Source organism: Ambystoma mexicanum, chromosome 10 (assembly GCF_040938575.1).
Source record: "Ambystoma mexicanum isolate Mex_15411 chromosome 10, UKY_AmexF1_1, whole genome shotgun sequence".
Taxonomy (NCBI): Eukaryota; Metazoa; Chordata; class Amphibia; order Caudata; family Ambystomatidae; genus Ambystoma; species Ambystoma mexicanum.
In genome coordinates this window covers 924920794-924942761 of record NC_090932.1, presented here as the reverse complement: position 1 = coordinate 924942761, position 21968 = coordinate 924920794, and the positions used below count along the sequence as shown (strand labels likewise).

The following is a 21968-nucleotide window of genomic DNA, read 5'->3' as shown; positions in this document are numbered from 1 at the left end:
GATACAGTGTGGGCCTGTCTGCTGGGGGGGTCCCCTGACCACAGAAGCTCAGGCACGTAAGTAAGCTGAGGGATCTGGCTTAAGAGGAGGATTGCCATGGGATGGAAGTCATGCCATGTGCCAAAGGTAGAGGTGTGGTGGAGAGATTTGCAAAAATGGGTGGAAGCCGAAAACATGGCATGGCAAGAAGCGAGTAGCACAGGGGCGGGGGGGGAGACAGTCCCTGATGGCCTGGAAATCACTGATAGCCGAACTGTTTGGGTCACTAGATGACCCGGCGGAGCATGAAGAAGAGGAGACCGAACCACAGAATGCGGAAACTGAAGGTTTAATGCAATAGACTCGTAGAGGGGGGTGGGTTAAGGGAAGTGGTGGTTAGAAGTTAAGAAAGTGTAATGAAACGGTTGGAACATGCACTGTTTGTTTGGTTTGTATTGTTTGGTTGTTTTTATAATTCAATAAAAACATTTTTTTTTAAAAAAATTAAAAAAGGAGCGGATCTGGAACCTTCAAAGAGTTGTTCCCCAGTGGATGACTGAGGTTTTTGCAGGAAAGGTAGGCAGTAACCTTGGGCGACTGTTTCCAATGCCAAAGCCTCTGAACTAATAGTCTGCCATTCTGTCAGATGCTACGACAACCTGCCTCCTACTGTAGTCTTGTGTACGAAGACCTCAGAGGGGTTTTGGAGCCGCTGACGCAGTGGATGAAGGTCAGGCAGCCGCTGCTGTTGCGGTCTTAGTACCTCTTCCCACGTCCACCCAGGGGGAATCGTTTATGTCCTCTTCGAGATGGCTGTCCTCTGCCTCTTCCGAATGCGGAATAATAGCAAAAGGACTTACCACTCCAGGACATACCTGTGGGGCAGTTTGGAGTTGGTCTTATTGCAGCTCCGAGGGATTTTGCTTGGAAGTTCGCAATTTCTCCAAACGCTCATCAGCTTTATTTCAAAATAAATGCATGCCGTCAAAGGGCGTGTTGAGAAGCCTGGATTGTACGTCTGGGGCAAATCCTGACTTTCGCAACCAAGCAATTCTGCTAATCATTGTACTAGCCACCATGACTCTGCTGATGCGGTCAACAGTCGAGACCAGTTTGGAGGGATTCACACATAGCGTCCTTCCCTTCCTTGACAATGTTAAGGAAACTTTCTTGTTCCTCCCCCTCAGAGATGTGTTCAGGAACGGTAGGCGGAACCTAGTCGTCTTGGGGCCCCTTGTATCGCCTCTGTGGACGGTAACCCTGTTGTCTTCACGGTTGTCACCCCTGTCTTGAGAAGAGCCTCTGGCATTATCCGCGTCGTCATCGCCCTCCTGGATGGAGATGATCTCATCATCCTCAGCCGAAAAGATGTCTGTACCCTGCAGGCCTTCAACTCCTCCCTTACCCCCTTTTACTGGGTCCAGTCTCGGGCTGAGGTCTGGCACTCTCTTCACCGGTGTCTTCTCAACAGGCATGCTCAAAGTCTCCCTGCTGGGAGGAAAAGATAACCTGGCCGTTGCTGGGGCACCCTGCGGGTCCGTCCCTATGGTCTTCTCAAGTGACGCCACCACTACCTCAAGGGAGGGGGGGGGGGGGGGGGGAGACAACCTCGCCTGGTGCACTTGAGCCTTCATGGAAAGGCTGGATCCTTTGTCCGGTTTGGCCTTATCCTCCTTGGCCATCGGACACCTTGTCAAGCTTGGCCTTCTCCATCAGGGCCTTGTCAGATACCTTGTCTCTGTTAGACAGAATTGCATGCAGTACCCTCTGGGACCACTAAACACAATTAGGACTACAGGTGAAAGCCAAACCAACCATTGGTATAAGTCTGTACCACACAGTTTTTGGTAGCGAGCTGAGCAGCCAGGCTTCTCTCAAGAGTGAATGTGAGCAGTACAAATAGTTACACAGAGGACCCTCAATCACTGTGGTTCAAGTAGACACTTCTACTCAAGGTTTCTTGGTAAAACACTTAATCATTTATTACACAATCATTTAGAAAACATTTCACTAGAAGAAGGCAACGTAATATTACATACACAAACACTTCAATACAAACTAAGCTTTTGAGACAGTTTGAGCTCCCCTGAAACAGGAGCCAAATGGCAGGTTAGTTACTTCGAAGTGAGCAAAAGGGACAAATGTAAGTAGAATAAATCACATATACTTATTAAACAGTGCAAATAGTTTCAGTTCACCAGAGGAGTTCAATTAAATAGGCCAGGCCAAAGTCAATGTGCTTGTGTTCTGGATAAGAAAGAGCAGTTCTAGTATCAAACGGTAAAGTCTTTGCAAAAGTTCTCAGAATTAGTTTAGGCGAAAAAGAATCATTTGTGGGGTCACAAAGTGATTAGGCCTGCAAGTTGGGAAAGTTTCACAAACTTTCACCGCGAGAGTGGCGTTCTCTCAATCGGGTTGGCACAGTACCTTAGTATGAAGAAAAAAAATGCAGTGAAGACGTCGGTTCCTGGGAGTTCCTGCAGGTCTCACTGTTCCTGAGTCTCAGTCGTGGGGACAAGAGGAGGACATCGGGGGACTCCTGCACTGCACGGGATCATCGAAAAAGCAAACAAGTTGGAGTCACTTCAGTTCCAGTAGCTGTAGATTCAAGCACACAAGCTGGTATCCCTATCCCTGGTTAATCCTAACCAGCCTTGAGAATGGTGTCCAGATGGCTTAAGAGTTGATTGGTCCCACCAACTCAAAGGAAGAAGTCGTCCTTGAAGGGGCTTATCTGTCGAGATGAACTTGGCAATTCGGACCAGCAGCAGGGCTTCACCGGGCAAACCAACAGTCCAGGAGTTGCAGCAGCCGTCCTCTTCCATCTCTTCTTCGGTTCTTTCGTTCCAGTGGTCGACTCTGCTTTCCAGTCCAAGAGACTCGCCTTTTAAACCGTTTTCTCCCTTTCATTCCAGCCTAGCTGTCACTCACCCAGCAGGGTGGCTGTCCTTGCCGGACAGTCAGCCAGCCAATCATACCAGAGTGCATTTGGGTCTCCTGGGAGACTACGCATAGGAAGTTTCGGGCACCTCCCTCACTGACTTCCCTCTTGGATGATGACCCCAAGTGGTGGCTGGAGACCGATGCTGATGGGGATACTGATCGCGCTCTGACCATCGTGGGACCACGTGGTAGCAGCGACCCCGACGGAAGCAGACATGTGGTGCTTGGCCTTATGTTGGGCTCCCACAGACTTTCCTGATCCAGAGGCATGTCCCTGGGTGCCGCCCGGGGCAGAGGCCTTGGCCTGCAGTCACGACTCCAGTCGTTGGCGCCGATCCTTCACCGTGCGCGCAGTGAAGACACAGCATATCACGCAATCTTCCACCTTATGCATTGGGTGAAAGCAGTACAGGCACTGGAATGCTGGTCTTCCATAAAAACATTCTGCAAGCCGCAGTCGGAGCACAGCTTGAAGAGGCAAGCGCCATCCTCCTTCTCGTCCGACATGATCCACGCGGTGTAGGCCTGAAGAATCTTCTGGAAGCCTCCAAGAAGAAAACGCGACAATGAACACCTTTGAGGGACGTTGAAAAATCAGAAAAACTGGTCCCCATTAGTCAGAAGAATGATCGATGGAGCACAGGGCTCGATTGACCGAAAAATAGAGTTCATCTCTCAAAAAAGTGGAAAAAACGCAGCAAATGCTCTAAGAGCAAAGCACAAGGACTCTGAACACTTGAACGTGCGGTAAAAATCTGAAGATGGCTGCCAGAGGAGGGGCTTATGTAGAGGGCAGTCATTGGCTGGGGGTAGTATTACCCAGAGCTCAGTGATTGGTTTATTGGAAAAAGACAGTTCAGAAACAAATCTGAAACTGATTTTTCTTTTACTGAGGATTCCCAGCCTGACTGAGAATATTCATGAGCATGTGAATCAATGCCAGACCCCATGCTAGAGAAATAAGCAGATTCCACAAGTCTCAGAAATATATATTTGATACATTACTCACCGTAATCAGGGTTAATCAGGGTGTGGGGGGTTGAAGGGACATGTGAATCTAAGCATATACAAGCGTCAAAAATACAATTACGGTGAGTAAAATAATGTATACCTTCTGAGGCTTGTGGATCTGCTTAGAATCACATGCTTTGCATAGATTAGCGAGCAGTACTAGTAGAAGGAGGTGGGTTGTTTGAAGGTAGCACTGCAAAGAGATGTTTCAGCACCGCTTCACTCACCTGTGTATCACCCCTAGAATGTGTGTCTAGACAGTAATGTTGGGTGAGGGTGTGTACTGAACTCCAAGTGGCAGCATTGCAAATGGCATCTTGAGGCACGTTTGCAATGAAGGCTTGAGTTGCCCCAGTGCCACGAGTTGAGTGAGCTCTGGGCTTAAAAGGCAATGTTCTCTTAGCAAGAGTGTAACAAAGTTGGATGCAGTTGACAATCCATTAAGAAATTGCTGCCTTGGTGTTAGGGTTCCCTTCTCTTACAAAGGCTACAGATGCAAAGAAATTATCTGTCTTCCAGTTCGACTATCTTTTGAAGGTAGAACATGACAGCTCTGCGTACATCCAGTGTATGTAAACTTCTCTCTGCTGCGTTTGTTGGGTTCTGGAAAAAAGCAGGAAGCTCTATAGTTGGATTGACATGGAAATTTTATATGAACTTGGGTGAGAAGCGAGGATGGGTGCATAGCATCACCTTGTCTTTGTGTATAACTACAAAGGGGTCTTGTACTGACAGAGCTGTTCCCTAGCCCTTCTGATAACGGTAACGGCTATTAAGAAGGCCTTTTTGTATGTAAGATGTTAAGGCTGGCCTTGTGACTAGGCTCGAAAGGGGCCCAAATGAGCTTGTGAGTACAACATTGAGGTCCCTGCTGGAGTAGGATTAGAGATTGGAGGGGACCATTTTTTTACACCCTCCATGAAAGAGTCCGCGCTTAGAAACCTCTGGGTATTAAGTGCGTTATAAATAACCTATCCTATCAAAGCCTCAACTATGAGCAACTTCCACCATGAAATTTTACTCCAAGACGTGGTGTAAGCGGAGAGAGCCGCCATGTGTATTTGGAGTTAAAGACTAATCGCAAGTCTTTAACTCTTTAAGTAGATAGAGCAGGTAGTGGACTATATTGGACAGTGAACAGTCAGTTGGATTAAGGGACTGTTCTGCACCATAACACAGTGCTTCAATTTCTTAAAACAACAGTGCCTTGTGTTGGGTTTGCGTGCCTTCTTGAGCATTTCCATGCACATTTGGTCTAGGTTAAGGCGACCAAATTCTATGACCTCAGGATCCATGCTGCTAAGTTCAGCTTCTGAGGGCATGGGTGCAGCGGTGTTCCCTGTTCAACGAGTTGTCCGTGCAGGGTAGTTTAATGGGAGGAAACTGGGACATCATTTGCAGGTGTGAGAACCAGGTCTGATATGCCCAGATAGGAACCATTAGGATCAGTGCATCTTGTTCCCAGTGTAGCTTGTGGACTAGTTTGTCGAGAAAAGGTGTTGAGGGGTGGGTTGGTGGGGTTAGTGGAAGCAAATGTATCTGAACACTTAATGAGGAGTGCATTCCCCCTGGATCCTTTCTGGGGAAACCTGGAAGTGTAATCTTGGCATTGCGTGTTTTCCAGGGTTGCAAAAATGTCCATTTATGGGAACCCCTAGTTTGAGAAGACGTCATGCTCCGAGGGTAGCATTGTACTCCTGCTTAGCACGTCTGCCAGGGAATCAAGTTCCCCTGGAACATGTGATACTAGGAACATGGTGTGATGTAGTGCCCGCAGCCAGATGTTCTGGGCTAGTTTGGATAGCTCTGGAGAATGTGTTCCCCCCTGTTTGTTTATATAAACCATGGCCGTGGTACTGTGAGGACAAGGACTGTTTTGCGTGCCAGCTGAGTCTTGAACGCTTGAAGTACCTTGAGAACTGCTAGTAGATCCAGAAGGTTGATGTGCTTACTGGTTAGCGCCTGTGTCCACAGGCTGTGAGCAGTGTGCTGAAGGAAGTGAGCGCCCCAACCAGTCAGACATCTGTTGTGAGAGTGGCCTTGAATCCTGGTGTGTGGAAAGACTGTCCCTTTCCACCACTCTAGCGACTGAACCAGAGGTGGCGAAACCACCACTAGATCGTCCCACAAACCGCTTGACTGCAATCATTGATTTGCTACCCAGTCTTGCATTGAACGCATGTGCAGCCTCACGTGAGGCACTAGGTAGATGCAGGACACCATCATTCGCTGCAGCCACATTGCCTTTCGTACAGTCACCTGACGACCGGCTACGTACTGAGGTGTTTGAAACAGCATGTTTTGGACCCTTTCCTGGGAGGGGAAGACTAGTCTGTCTGTTTTGATTAGTGCCCCCAGAAATTGCTTTACTTGGCTGGGCACTAGAGTGGACTTTGTTTCGTTTATGGAGAAGTCCAATTGGAACAGCAAACTGATTGTTTGCTGCATGGATGAAGGCACCTCTGGGGAGAGTCCCCGATAATTAGGCAGTCTATGTAAGGGTACACTGGAATGGACTGCCTTCGCAAGTGGGCGGCCACCACTGCTAGGAGCTTTGTGAATACCCTTGGGGCTGATGCAATGCTGAATGGTAGAACCTTGCATTGGTATTGCTGGTCTCCCAATTTGAATCAGAGTTGTTTTTTGTGTGCTGGCAACATTGAAATATGAAAGTTTGCATCTTTCATGTCCAATGTTGCCATGTAATTATGTTTATGTTATGTTTATTGAGCTTATATAGCGCTTTACAGTATAACAACAATACAAAAGAAAGAAGCATTTTTACAAACTTGAAACAAACCAGTGGTACAGTACATAGAACAATTTACTAAAAAGGAGACAGGGAGGGGGTGTGGGGGGTGTTCCCGGATGGTCTTGACACGCACGGGTGGTTACAGCATCCAATGTAAGGGCATCGGGAGGAGGACAAGGGAGGGGCTGGAAGTGGGGAGGGGTTTTGGGGGGGGGGGGGAGTAAGGAAGGAGAGTCAGAGGGGAGAGTGAAACGCCAGTAATTCTAGTTTCAATAGTGGGATGACCTCCTGCAAGGTCATCCTGAATTTTTGGGGTTCGACATACAAGTTTGCAGGGCGCAGGTCCAGCACTGGGGGCATATTTAGATCCTTCGTTGGAACAAGGAAGTAAATTGAAAAAAATACCTTGATTTTTTTCCCATGAAGGGCACCAGCTCGATGGCTCCTTTTTGTAATCTGGATCACCTCGTGGAGGATTTTGAGGTGTTCGGAGAACATTCGTCCTACATGAGGTGGATGGTGGCGAGGTGTTTCGAAGAACTCCACAGAGTATCCTTTGGCCACTGTATCTAGAACCTATGGGTCTGACGTTAGTGCCTCCCATTACTGGGCAGAGTGTCTCATGCGACCTCCGACTGGGGACGCATGGGAGGGAACGTGCATCGACCTGTCATTTGGAGACAGAGGCTGCAGCTCTGCCTAGTCCTTTTCTGCGGCGAAACCCACGCTGCTGGTGATAGGACGTTTGAGCATGTAGACTGTAAAAGGAGGCACCAGATGTGCTTGCACCAGCTTGGCCTTGTTTTCCTGATCCTTGCGCCCAAACGTTTCAGTGCGTGTTGAATGCCCCTCTTGGGATGAAGGGCTTGTTGGAAATTTGACCAAGTGTCTTGATGGTTTCAGGCTTCTTTGCTGTCTCCAGCTGGACGTTAACAGCATTGCCAAAGAGGAGACCCTCCTCAATGGGCATGTTAACTAGGGCCGCCTGTGTCTCTGGGTTGAACCGTGAGTCTCTAAGACAGGAGTGTCTTTCTAGGAGGGCGCCTTCTGCAAGGACCCTTCCTGAGGTGTCTGCAGAATCCAAGACATTCTTTCAGCTGTTTTGGGAGATAGATTTACCCTTGATGGTGACTTTAAGAAGGTGTGAACAATACTCAACAAATACTCCTGGTCAACACGTACGGGCCTAACACTGATGACCCTGCTTTTTACATGGATGTATACCAGATAATTATGTCACTTGATGTTCCGAATGTGTTATGGGGGGGAGGGGGGGTGAATTCAATCTGGCCTTGGACCAGGTTCTTGACAGATCCTTGAAGGTGGTTAGAACCCCCAAGTAGGGCAGTACTAAATTTGAGATGTTTTGTCACAACTCTTGCTGGTAGATGCATGGCGTGAAACTCATCCTGATTGCAGGAGATATACGTTTTATTCCTCGGTACATGACTCGGAGTCTAGGATTGATTATTGGTTTGTTTCCATGTCTTTGATGGCAGTGGTGGGGGAGTGCGAAATCCTTCCTCGAACATTGTCGGATCATTCCCCAGTGATGTTGGAAGTAGTGTTCCGGAATGCCCCATGCCCTGCTAGGAGGTGGGGGATGCCGGGTGGAATGTTGGGGAAGCACTCCATGCTGAGATCACAGAGTTTTTATCCAACAATGTGGGATCAGTTGACAAATACTCAACGGTGTGGGAATCCTTCAAGATCTGGATAAGGGGTGTGTTGATGTCCAAAACTACGGGTATGCTGAAGGCTCTGAGAACCTAGTTGTCAACTATCGAAAGCAAACTAGATGTTCTGGAGAAAACATACACGAACACGCAAGACAAAGTAGTATTAGCCAATATACACACGCACCTTCAAGAGTTTGATAAGCTCGCCATTAGGGAGGTCCGATACATGGCGACCCCTATCATGCGCGCAGATACGGGGAGGGTAACAAGGCTGGCAGAACGCTTTCCAACTTACTCAAGCACGATAGACAACCTACACAGATCACAAGTATATGCACTGTACAGGGGAAGGTACTGTTCAGAGATGAAGACATTAATGGGGAATTCATGGAATTCTACAAGGAATTATATTCCAATAAAGATAAGAAAACACTCGCAGAAATTAAGATCTACCTTGAGGCTCTCTCCCTCCCTAAACTCCCCGATGAAGAACGCCTAGCGCTAGATCAACCGGTGACTGCAAAAGAGATTGTAGAAGCGGTCAAAGCATTGGCTTCGGGCAGGGCACCAGGGTCGGTGCGGGTTGGGAGCTGAATTCTACAAATTATTTCACGAGGAGCTCGCTCAGATACTGCTGCAGGTGTGGGAGGAGGCACTTGAGTGCGGCAGGTTACCCCCCAACTATGAGAGAAGCTATTATAACAACCGTACTCCATAAGCCTAGACGACCACCACAGGACGTTTCGTCCTACTGGCCCTTGTCACTCAAATACCGATGCTAAAATATTTGCAAAGGTCCTGGAGAATCGGCTTCTGCCGGCAGTCCCTACCCTAGTACATCCTGATCAGAACGAGTTTATCCCTGCACGATCTACGGCCCGCAACCTCCGAAGACTCTTTGGCATAATGGCACAAATCGATCCTGCGAGGAGCGCAGTGGCCATATCCCTTGATGCTGAAAAAGCGTTTGATTCTGTCTCGTGGGTCTATCTCCTTGCGGTTCTGGAGGCGTTTGGGTTGGGGCCCAACTTCATAAGATATGTGAAATTACTGTACACAGAGCCCGAAGCTCGTGTCCTGACCAATAGAGCCATTTCCCAGATGTGCCTGTTGGGGAGGGGAACCAGACAGGGCTGCCCGTTTTCGCCCTTGCTGTTCGCATTAACCATTGAGCTAATGGCGGCCGCAGTCCATCTCAGACATGCGGATAGGGGGATCAAAATGAAGGGATCGACCCAGCTAATATCGCTCTATGCGGATGACACTTTATTATAGGTCAAGGAACCTGAACTCAATATAACACCCATTATGGCAGAGATGCAGGAGTTTGCAGATTACTCTGGGTAGACGATAAACAAGGCCAAATCAGAAATATTTCCGCTTACACTGGCCACCCATTGCCCCACAGTGACAGATGGACTCAAATGGTCTGAAGACCGTATCAGATACCTGGGAATTCTCGTCTCCAGGAATAAGCTTACATTATATTCAGATAACCACGAAAGCGCCCTGCAAACTCTAACGGCCAAGCTCCAGATGTGGGGGCGACTCCCGATCTCTTTAGCCGGTCGAGTCGCTATTCTTAAAATGGTTATCCTACCTAAACTTCTTTATCCGTTTGGCAACATCCCTATATGGCCTGGCAGAGCCTTCTTCGCCAAACCCAGATCCATGGCGGTGACATTTCTCTGGAACGGTAAGACAGCGAGGATAAGCTGGGAAAAAATGACAGAACCCTATTCTTCAGGAGGTATATCGGCCCCCGATTTCGAGCTTTACTATTATGTGGCCCAGGCTGAATTTGCTAAATATTGGTACAATGACGAGTACAGCACACCCCATGCATGGATAGAAGAATATACTACACATCCCACAAACATACAATCAGTCATTTTTGATCCACACTATAGAGACACGTGTGAATACAATCCAGTTCGCTGCACAGTCAGGGCATGGGAAGCTATATACAAAAGGCTTAGACTTGAGGCCCCCTATAAACCCGAGATACCTCTGTGGAACTTTCCGGGAATTCCTCCTACATATGACACGAGCATACAGGAATCCTGGGACCCTAACTGTGAAATGAAGCTTGGTGACATGTTTGTCAACAGCACTTTTTCAGACCTGGGTCTGTTGCGGAGGGCACTGGGAGATGGTCCACTGAAAACGCTGCAATATATACCGTATGAGATCTGCATTTCAAAAAGGGTGGCCTCTCTTCCCGGACGAACCTCCACCACATCCATGTATACAACTAGTGACAGCTAAAAATGGCCTGGGACTCTCTAGGCTATACACTTTAGTCCAGACCCACACCCCCCACAGCGAATCAGATAAGGGAGCGGTGGGAGGCGGACTTACAAGTTCCCACCGAAGAGAAGAAATGGGCCAGATACTGTTCACTAACTAAGAAGATCTCTCTTAACTCTGGCCTGAGGTTGATCCAATTTAAAATTCTAAATACATTACATTACACGCCGGCCAGGATCGCTAAATTCGCACCGGATGCCTCAGATGCCTGCCCCAAATGCAATGCTCCTCAGGCCGGTTCCTTTCATATGTATTGGGACTGTCTGGTGGTTGGGGGGTTCTGGAGGGCAGTAGCAGAAATGTTGGCAGAAATAACTCAGGTTCCCCCTGATTTGACCACCCCATAAATATCTGTTTGGGGACATAGGCAAGCACTCGGAAAAATCAGGAGACTATTCAACATTTCATGTGCGGTTGCCAAAAAATGTATTTTATTGAAATGGAAAAGCACTCAGCCACCCAGCATGAACCAATTCCTACAAGAATTGACACATGTCAATGAGTCAGAGGAGCAGTTTGTTTTGACCCAACCTTCGACGTGCAGACCCAAAGACATTTGGGGCACGTTTAGAGTTTACCTGTGCAATATGATTACTGATGATGACCTGTCACCACAATATTGTTTTGTTAAACTGCATTGAACCAATTTATTCCCGTTGTATGTGTGAAATGAACTATGCAATGGTGCTGTTGGCCTTTTTGTTACCGCTAATAAAAAAAAAGAGTTAAAAAAAGAAGATGTGAACAAGCAGGTTCTAGTACCGAGTCCAGATGCTGTGTAACCTCACTCCACTGGGTTCTGCTGTAGCTGGCAAGCAAGGAAGCATTGTTTGCTATTCTAGTGAGGTACAAAGCAGAGGTTGTGATAGACTTCCCTAGCGTATATAGTCTCTTGCACTCCTTGTTGGGAGGTGCCTCAGAGGTTGTAGTGGTCACCACCAGAGAGTCTAATTTGATATGACCTCTAATGTAGAGGGGATCGGATGGAGAGGGCCTAAATGTTTTTTCCACCTGTGGGTTGACCGCCCTAGTAAGGGAGTGGGTAGACCGGGATGGAGACCCTTTTCCTTGATGGACTACAAGAGAGGTATAGACTGGCTAACAGGCTTTTTCTCATTGAGAGTATCCTCAATGAAGTCAGTCACTGCAGGACTAGATTCCTCTGTATCAATACCAAACTGGTGATTCGCCTTCTTGAGCGCATTGTAAAGTGGTTGTCTGCAATAGGAGAAGAGTGACTGCCCTCCACTACGGAGGGGTCAACAGAGTTGACAAGGATGAGGTCGGGGGTCGTACTGGTCCTGTAAGTAGGTGTCATCACCATCTTGACCGGGATCACCTTGATCATCCCCCCATATGTCCCGTCAGCTTGCGTGGAATGCAGGTCCCCTTGATGAGATCCTTGCGATGGCTCCCAGTGTAGGAAGGCTGGTGGAGTTGTGTGTAGGGGTCGGAGGGGGTGCTACCGGCACTGGCGGCGGCACAGACAGTTGCTCTGCAGGCTATGAAGTGGGCAATCTACTCATATTGTTCAAAGAAGAAAATCTTTCCCATGGTTTCTTCAAACTGTTTGGGTCGAAAGAGTTGCAGACAGGATGGATTTTGGTACCTCAGGGGCCACAGGAGGTGCCTCTGCAGGGCAATCAGCTCTCGGTATGTCCTTGGGGCTTTCCCTAGGGTGCGTCCTGTTGAGAGCAGAAGCCAAAGGTGAGGTTTCTTCTTGATAGTGTTCAGGGGCCTGTTTACCATGAGAAGAGGCCTCCTTGTGGTATTTGTCTGCATGTAAATGTGTTTTGTGCTTTTTCGATGGCCGTGCTTTTTCGATGGCTGTTTCAGCGTCTCTGCCTCAGCTGTCAAGCAGTGTTTAAGCGTGCCTTTTGCCGGAGTGTCTGTATTAACACATTTTGGTAAGCACATAGGCAGAACCACAGCGGGCCCGGTCGGTGTGGACAGTGGGCCAATCGGTGCCAACCACCAGCGCACACCCCTCCGTTAACTGATCTGTCAAAGGATGGCTCGGGGGTGTGTGCTTTTGAGAGGAAGTATGCTTGTGTATGCTGGCGTCGCCAGATGCCTTCCTCATACACTGACTGCCTTTTGAGGTTGGGCCTAGGCATGCAGGAACGAGACTGTTTCACTGTGTGTCTTCGAGCTTCGAATAGGATACTCACCTGCCTCGGCCTTCATGGTCCGACTAGAATTTCCCAGCTGCGGTCTCCAACTCCGCCGACATGGCGGATGCCGCCCACCGCTTAGTGCGGTGCTCCTTTAGGGTCTTGAGCCTAAAGAGCTTGCAGGAAGAGCAATGGGATTCGAGGTGGTTAAGTGGAAGTCATTGGTTACAAACTTGGTTTGTCTACCTATGAGAATTTTCTGTTGCACTTGGGCAAAATGTAAAAGGAGTGCGCTCCATAGTGGAAAATGGACACAGCGGCAGCAAGACAAAATTAGTAGGGGCAGGAAATGGGGGTATGCATTCTCTAACAAAGAAAGGATCAGTCCCCCCACTCTCCCTACTGGTTAGGCTGAAGTCAGATGTAGACAGAAGCCTGTTGTTGGAACAGACGTCGGATGCTGGAATCATCCGCTGAGATGCTCTGGAGATCAGACGAATAAGTGCGTTCACCGTTAATCGACAAGAGCAGTTTGGATAAAGTTAACTCCTAAAGTAGCTCACTGCTACAGACTCTGCGAAATAACTTGCCACAATGGCAGAAAAAAATAATATGAGGGAACTCTACTCGTGAGGGATCATGGGTACAGGGTACATCACACTGCGGATAGTGTTACAGTCACACCCTGTCAACGTCCCTTTTCGAACTTCGAAAACTTCATGTGCAAGACACTGCAACTTCCACTAGATGTCAGCCTATGCAAAGTATGTGATTCTAAGCAGATCCTCAACCTCAGAAATATGACATACAACCATCAGAAATACAATTATGGTGAGTAATGTATCTGCTTAGATTCACATGCTATGCATATATTCCGACATCTAGTGGTAATCACAGAGTATTGCATCTTTTTTCGAAGATCAAAATGGGACGTTGACATGAGCGTGACTAACACTATCCCTAAGGAACAAGTTACTTACCTGTACCTGTTGTTCTCCAGCATGGGTCTGGCATGGATTCACATGCTCATGAATATTCCCTGTCGTCAGGCTGGTAATCCTCGGTAAAGAAAAAAACCAGCATCAGTTTCGTTTCTGATCTGTCTTTCGTAGTAGTAACCAATCACTGATCTCTGCGTCATATTGACCACAGCCAATGACTGCCCTCTACCTAAGCCCCGCCTCTGGCAGCCATCTTCAGATTTGGTAGCACGTGAAGTGGCAGTATGACCAAGTGAAGAGCCGCAGAGGGGTAGGCGGGAGGGTTCGCATGTGAATCCATGCCAGACCCATGCTGGAGAACAACAGTTACAGGTAAGTAACTTGTTCCTTCTCCAGCATGGGGTCTGGCATGGATTCATATGCTCATGAATAAAAGAATACATAGCAGTATACACATGCACAACCACGGGAGGTGGCAACAGGCTCAACATTAAGCAATACAACAACTCAACATTAAGCATCTCTTACCTCCTCACCAGGCTCACCTTAGGTGAACAGGTTGCGCAGCACTGCTTGGCCGACCCTGGTCTCCTCCCTGGAGTCCCGATCAACGCAGTAGAATCTTGTGAAGGTGTGCGTCGACCTCCACGTAGCAGCCCTGCAAATGTCCAGCAGGGGCACACCAGACAGGAACGCCGTGGTAGCAGCGATCGCTCTGGTCGAATGGGCTCTGCGACGACCGGGCAGCGGTCGGTTTGCCAACCGGTGACAATGCATAATGCAGCCGGAGAGCCATCTGGAAATGGAAGTCTTCGAGAGAGCCTTCCCTTGATTCACAGACCCAAATTTCACAAACAGTTGCGACGTCTTCCAAAAACTCTTCGTGCGGTCCACCTAGAACTTCAGCGCTCTAGCTACATCCAGCGAGTGCAAAGTCCTTTTGGCCGGCGTCGAAGGCGACGGAAAGAAAACTGGTAACACCAAGGGCTCGTTGAGGTGGAAGCCCGACGGCACCTTGGGCATGAAGGAGGGGTGCGTCCTCCGCACCACCCTCGTATCATGAAAAGTCAAGTATGGAGGCTTGTAAGATAGGGCCTGAATCTCTCCCACTCGTCGTGCAGAGGCGATAGCCACGAGGAACGCGGTCTTCCATGACAGGAACTTCAAAGGCGCGGAATGCATAGGCTCGAATGAGACCACAAGGACGCCCGTCCCGTAGTCCTGGTATATCGGGAGATGGCAGCCAGATGTATTTTTATGGAGGCGTGAGCCAGTCCAGCTTTGGCCAGCGACAGTAAGTACGGCAGCACTTGAGGGGGCGTAATCTGCAGAGGGTTAATCTTCTGTGCACGGCACCAGACAGAGAACCTCTCCCATTTATGACCGCAACACTTGAGAGTTGAGGACGCCCTGGCCTTTGCAAGAACCTCTCTGCAATCAGCCGGGATATCGTACCCCCGAAACTCTAGTGCTGCAGGAGCCAGGCCTGCAAGTTCAGTGACTGTGGGTCGGGTGTAGAATGGCGCCTCCTTCTCTGGAGACTGGAGAGAAGATCCGCGTCCGCCGGCAGCCTGACTGGCGGGGACGTTGACAAGTCCAGAAGGTCCGGGAACCAGATCTGCCTCGGCCACGCCGGTGCGACGAGGATCATCCTGCACCTGGACTTCTTGAGCTGGTTGATGAGGCAGAGCAGCAACGGCAATGGAGGGAACGCGTATAGAAACAGGCCGTCCCAAGGGAACGAGAAAGCATCGCCCATGCTCCTCGGCTGGGGGAACCTGCTGGCGAACCTCTGGCACTTGGAGTTCGTCGCTGTCGCGAACAAGTCGATAAGGGGTTTGCCCCATCGTCTGAAGAGTCGATCCACTTGATCCTGGCGCAGTTCCCACTCGTGGCACGAGCGTAGCTCCCTTCAAAGTGAGTCGGCGATGGTGTTTTTTTAATCCTGCCAGGTGAAAGGGAACCAGACATATCCCCTGGGCGACGGCCCAGTTCCACAGATCCTGGGCCTCTTTGGATAGGGCTGGGGATCTGGTGCCCCCCTGCTTCCGTATGTAGAACATCGTGGTGGTGTTGTCAGTGAAGATCCTCACCACTTTGTCCTTGAGGGACGGGAGGAACGTCTTGAGCGCCCAGAACACTGCACGGAGCTCCAAGATGTTGATGTGAAGAGACCTCTCCTCTGGGAGCCAAAGGCCTCTTGCATGGAGATCTCCGGTGTGGGCCCCCCAACCCTCCAGAGAGGTGTCCGTAGTCACCGTCTCCTGAAACGCTGGGGTTTGAAAGTCCGTGCCCGTCGTGAGGTGAGCCCGAGTGCCCCACCATAGGATCGCCCGACGGAACTCCTCGTCGAGGGGGATCCTGTCCTCGAAGCAGCCCCCCGCCTGAAACCAGCGGGCGTCGAGGAACTCCTGCAGCGGACACATCCGAAGTCTGCAAAGGGGTACAAGGTAGATGCATGAGGACATCCCGAGAAGGGACTTGATGGCCCTCATCCTGGTCACGTCTGTGGCTAATAGTCACTGTACCTTGCCCAGGATGGTATTGGTCCTCTCCTCCAAAGGGGAGGCCAATTGCTCCACTGTATCGAGCTTCGCCCCCAAAAACAGTGCTGCCTGCGACGGAACCAGGTGGGATTTGGGGTAGTTGATGGAGAACACCAGCTCCGTGAGCAACCGGACGGTCCTCGCCGTATGATCGACGGCGAGTTCACTTGACCTTGCCCGGATTAGCCATTCGTCCAGGTAGGGGTAATCGTGGATCCCCTGCAGGCGCAGCCGCGCCGCCACTGGTGCCAGCCACTTGGTGAAAACCCTGGGTATCGACTTTAATCCGAACGGTAAGACTCTGAATTGGTAGTGGCGTCCTTGAACCACGAGCCAGAGGAACTTCCTGTGCCTTTTTAGAATGGGGATGTGGAAGTAAGCATCCTCCAGGTCCAGCGACGATAAGTCGTCGCCTTCCTCCAGCTGTCCCAGCACGTGCTGGAGGGTGACCATCCTGAATTTCTGTGCCTTGATGTACTTGTTTAAGCGGCACAGGTCCAGGATGGGGCGCCAACCGCCTGTCTTCTTCCTGACGAGGAAGTACCTTGAGTACACTCCGGAGCCCTGGAGCCTTCAGGGGACGAGCTCGATGGCACCTTTCTTGAGCATCGCCCTTACCTCCAACAGCAGTTGAGGGACGTGATTTTCCTTCCTGGCCACGGGAGGAATGCGAGGGCACTTGTTCTGGAATTCCAGCGAGTGCCCGTTGGCCAGGGTGTCCAACACCGAACGGTCGGTGGAGATCGACTCCCACACGCCGACGAACTTCATCAGCCGGCCTCCCACCGGGGTGCTTCGGTGGGGGCCCGACAACACGGCCGGGTCATTCTTGCTTGGAGGCGGCCTTGCCGCCTTGGCTACGACGGCGGGAACCCCCCCTTGTTTGCCACGACCTCTATAGGACTCATGGGAAGAGGAGCGGGCCGCCTGGCGGTAGGTGGAGGAGCCACCGCTGGATCCTTTGGAGGCACCCTGTCTGCCTCCAGAGCTCCGAAAGGGCCGTCGCTGCTGAAGCACCCCAAGGGCGCGGCCCGTCTCTGAGTCGGTCTTGATGGCCTGTAGAGACTCATCCACTGCCTTACCAAAGAGGTTGTTGCCGTCGAACGGCATGTCCAACACTCGGGTCTGGACGTCCTGGCGAAAGTCTGTCGCCTTGAGCCATCCTCGTCGTCGGAGGCAAACTCTGTTGCCCAGTTGGCGAAATCCGGTATCGGCAATGTCATTGGCACCGTAATGGCGTGATCCGACGCCACCTCGCCCTCCTGCAGAATCTCTAGGGCCTCCGCCCATTTGTCATCCGGCAGGAAATCTAGCAGGGGAGCTATCTTGAACCAGAGCTCCCTGTCGTAGCGGGCCACGATCGCTATGGCATTGGCCGCCTTCATCGTTGTCGCCGCCGAGATGACTCGTCGTCCCATAGAGTCCAACTTCTTACCCTCGCTGTCCGGTGGGGAGGTGGAAGTTGAAGCCGCCACGCCCACTGCCTTCTTCTTAGCCGCTGCCGAGACGACCGAGTCCGGCGTGGGCTGGGCCCTGAGGCACAAGGGGGCAGCATCGGGGACTCGGTACTTTTTCTCGTACCTGTCCCTCTTGGCGGGTGTCGTGGCAGGGTTCTTGAGGACAGCAAGCCCCTCGTCCCAGATGTCGAGTAAAGGCACCGCGAGGACCGTCTTCCTCTTAGCCTCTCGTCGCTGGTACAGAAACCCCTCCTTTTTCTGTTCTTCAGGGCAGAGCTGGAAGAGCTCGGATGCCCTGGTTATCATGGCGTGGAAAGAGCCAACCTCGTCGGCTGGGGACGCCCGCGGGGGAGGCGACGACGGGATGTCTGCTGTGTCATCGCCGTCGTCCGTCCCCATCGCCATATCCTCTCCCGGCGAGGGGGATGAGGGGTCCACCGGTCTCGCAGGCACGAAGGGTGGAGCAGGGTGGACTCTCCTCCGCTTGTTCGGAGGGCTTCCCGACGGGCCTGGTTCTGGCTCCTCTGTCGGGGTGCGTGGTAATCTCGTCCTCATCTCGGTACATAAGGATTGGATTGCCAACAAAATGGCCGCCGAGCTATCCTGGGGCTCGGGCAATGGCTGCGACGGACGGGATGGGCCCTGTTCGTCGTCCTCGTCGCTATCATCGATCAAGTCAGTAGGGAACGTCCCCTGGGATCGAACCTTCTCGAACCTCTCGCTGAGGCCCATGGACCTTTCGTTGAGGCCCATGGACCTTTCGTTGAGGCCCATGGACCTTTCGTTGAGGCCCCTCTCGGTCTCCACCAGTTCCTCCTCAGAGGCTTATTCAGAGTCTGTAACAGCCACCACCCCCCCACTCTTTTTCAGCCGGCGGCTTCACGGGGGTCTTAGTGATGGGCTGGAAAGAGGATTCCCTCCGCGGTGGCAGGGATACTCTGGGCCCAGAGGCCGATTCCATTGGCGTAGTCTCAGCCGGCTCCGCCGGGGTCGCAGAGACCACTCCGGTAGAGGCCTTAGCCGGGTGGATCAAGGCCCTCACCACCTTAGGTGCGCCCTGGGCCTTCGCCTTGGGGGGAGGGTCAACGCCTCGCTCCCCCTTCGAGATCGACCAGGTCCGCTCCAGCGGCCTGCTCGGGTTCTCAGACTTCCTCTTCCCCGACCCAGAGCGCTGGCTCGTGGTCGAACGTGCTGGGGAAGTAGCGCCCTGCTTGGCAACCGAAGAGCCTGACCTTTCGGCGCTCCCGGAGCCCGCGGTGCTTGGCCTTCTGTTGGACCCCCGTCGCCGGGGTGCCCTCAAAGGACTTAGAAGCCCGCTCAGACTTCTTCTTCGCCTTCTCACTTGCTGTGCCCTTCTCCAGCCAGGTAGCGAGGCGGGAACGACTATCTTGTTTGGTCCGTTCCGAAAGGTTCTTGCAGAACGCACAGTCCTTTTCCACGTGCGTCTTGTCCCCATGGAGGCAGTAGAGACATCGCGAATGCTCGTCCTCCTTGAAAACGTTATATAATCTGCATCCAGGGCAGTTCCTGAGCAGCTTGGATCCGGGCGACGAGCTCCCTTTGTCCTGGGCCATGTCTTGAGGTAGGCCGCAGATCTTCCGGAATCCTCCAAGTGTAAACTCGACAAAAAACTTCACCCTTGAGGGGCGTAGAAGAATTCCGAAACGGGTCCCTGTTATCGGAAGTAGAAACGGTGGAGCTTGAGACTCGATTAAACCAAAAAAATGAGAAATTCTCCTGAAAAAGCGTGAAAACGCAGTAAAAAACTCGAGAGCTAAACACGAGGACTCCCAACACTTGAGCGTGCGGTAAAAATCTGAGGATGGCTGCCAGGGGCGGGGCTTAGGGAGCGGGCGGTCATTGGCTGGGGGCAGTATGACCCAGAGATCAGTGATTGGTTACTACTAAGAAAGACAGATCAGAAACAAAACTGATACTGATTTTTCTTTACCGAGGATTCCAAGCCTGACGTCGGGGAATATTCATGAGCATGTGAATCCATGCCAGACCCCATGCTGGAGAACTAGGATGACGCAAAAAGCTATCATCCCCAGTAGCTGCATGGCCTTGCGAACGGTTACCAGGAGACTGGCTGAGGGATCTGGAACAACATGTTTTGAACCCTCTCTTCTGTCCGAATCAGGGCCACCAGAAAAGTTTTGACTTGGCTGGGGACTAGACTTGATTTCATCTTGTTGATGGAGATTCCTAGGTTGATTAGGGGATCTGGGTATTTTCCAAGCATGTTCCGTACGAGTCTCTTGTTTCCAGACAGTCGTCAAGGTAGGGATACACAGGGATGGACTGCATGCACAGGTGAGCCACTGCTGCTGCCAGCACCTTTGTAAACACCCTTGTGGCTGAGGCATTGGCGAAGGGGAGTACTTTGATCTGATAGTGAAAGCCCTCTATCATGAACCTGAGGTACTTTCTGTGCGCTGACAACATTGAAATATGAAAGTATGCATCTTTCATGTCCAATGTGGCCATGTAATCCCGCTGCCGCAGCAGCAGGATTACTTCCTGAAGAGTTGTCATAAACTTTCGTGGTTTGACATACTTGCTCGCAGGACGCAGATCTAAAACAGGGCGCATGGTTAGATCCTTTTTGGGTACAAGGAAGTACACTGAATAAATACCCTTGTTTACCTGGAGATGAGGGACGACTTAGATGGCACCCTTTCCCAGGAGGACCTGAACCTCTTCCAAAAGGATACGCAGACGATCCAATGACAGGCGTCTGCTTCTGGGCGGATGGTAGTGGGGTGGCCAGAGGAACTCTATGCAGTACCCGTGGTGACAGTCTTGAGTACCCACTGATCTTTTGTGATGTCCTCCCATGCGTGGGCAAATGTTAGATGTCCTCCCCAACCAGGGAAGTGTGGAAGGGGGACCCAGAGTCACTTGGAGGCGGAGGACGGGGAGCCTCTGGAAGCAGAGTTTCTGACCCTGCCCTTTCCCAGACAAAAACCTCTCTTGGGATAGAAGTTGCCGAAGGAACCCAGTCCAGAATCTCAGTTGGATCCTCCCGAAACATATTGTGCATGGGGAGAGCAGGAGAAGGACTGCCTACGAAAGGACCATTGGGCGTTTGAGTTTCCATGTTGGACAAAGGGCTTAGCTGAGAACTGACTGAACGACTTGAGTGTCTCATGCTCCTTTTTAGCCGTCTCCAGGGCTTCATCAACCGTTTCCCCGAAGAGGTTATCTCCTCCACTGGCTTGTTGATCAAGGAAGCCAGAGTCTCTGGCTTGAAACCTGTGTTTTTTAACCAGGTGTGGCTCTTCAGCAGTGTTTCCTGGGCAAGGGTACGCCTCGCAGTTTCGGCAGAGTCCAGAGTGTTCTTGAGGATATTCTGGATGGCACGTCTACCCTCTGCGACCACCAGGCAGGTGCAAGTAGGTTCCGGAACATCCTGTAGGCCATTCTGAACAAGGCCCCATTAAACATCACTATAGCTCACACGAAGCATAGCGTTGTTGGCAATCCAGGTGAAATACACTGCAGAGGTTGTAACACTCTTGCCCAGGGAATACAACATTTTGCAATACTCGTCAGGAGGTGATTCCGATGAGGACCGTGGTAGCCCCACCTTCTTGAGAGTAAGGGTGACAACTAAGGAGTCCGGGATAGTTTGTCCCCCGATATAGAGCGGGTCTGAGGGAGCCGGGAAAAACATTTTCTACACGCAGGGGCTTACCGCACATGTGAACGTGGATGTGAGTAATGAAGGGGCCAGACGAGCAAGGCGATGGCTTGGCTGACTGGGGTTATTTTCTTAAGAATATCTTCCATGAAGTCTGAATCAGGGGAGGCTTTTTGTGTGATATTGAAGTGGTCAGCAGCCTTCTTCAGGAATTTGTTGAACATCTGGTCGTCTATAGGCAACGAGACTCTAGGCTGGGAGGCAGTAGGGACATCCAAAAAGATGTGGTCAGTGTCAGCGTCATGTGGCGGGGTGTGCCACGTACCCTGGTCATCCACAGGGTTCCAGTCTGCGCCCTGGTCGACCTTAGGGGTCCTGGTGGGATTCCTCCAAGGAGGGAAATGGACACCGGGAGAATGAGCCTCTGGGACTTACGAGGGATGGAGCACGGTTCCACAACCCTATGCCTCTTCAAAATGTCTTCAAATTGGCCTGTAAAGTCAATGAACTCGGTCTTCTTGCTCATACAAGCCTCAAACCTATCCCTGGTCTATTCAGAGGAGTGTGAAGGGTCAGCAGGGGGAAAGAGC

General features: G+C 51.0%; 1 protein-coding gene across 6 annotated transcripts in view; it reads right to left on the bottom strand.

The window, feature by feature from the left end:
- GNB4 (G protein subunit beta 4) overlaps positions 1-21968 on the bottom strand; it is a 1465460-nt gene that overhangs the window by 467477 nt on the left and 976015 nt on the right. The gene's annotated exons all lie outside the window — the stretch shown is intronic.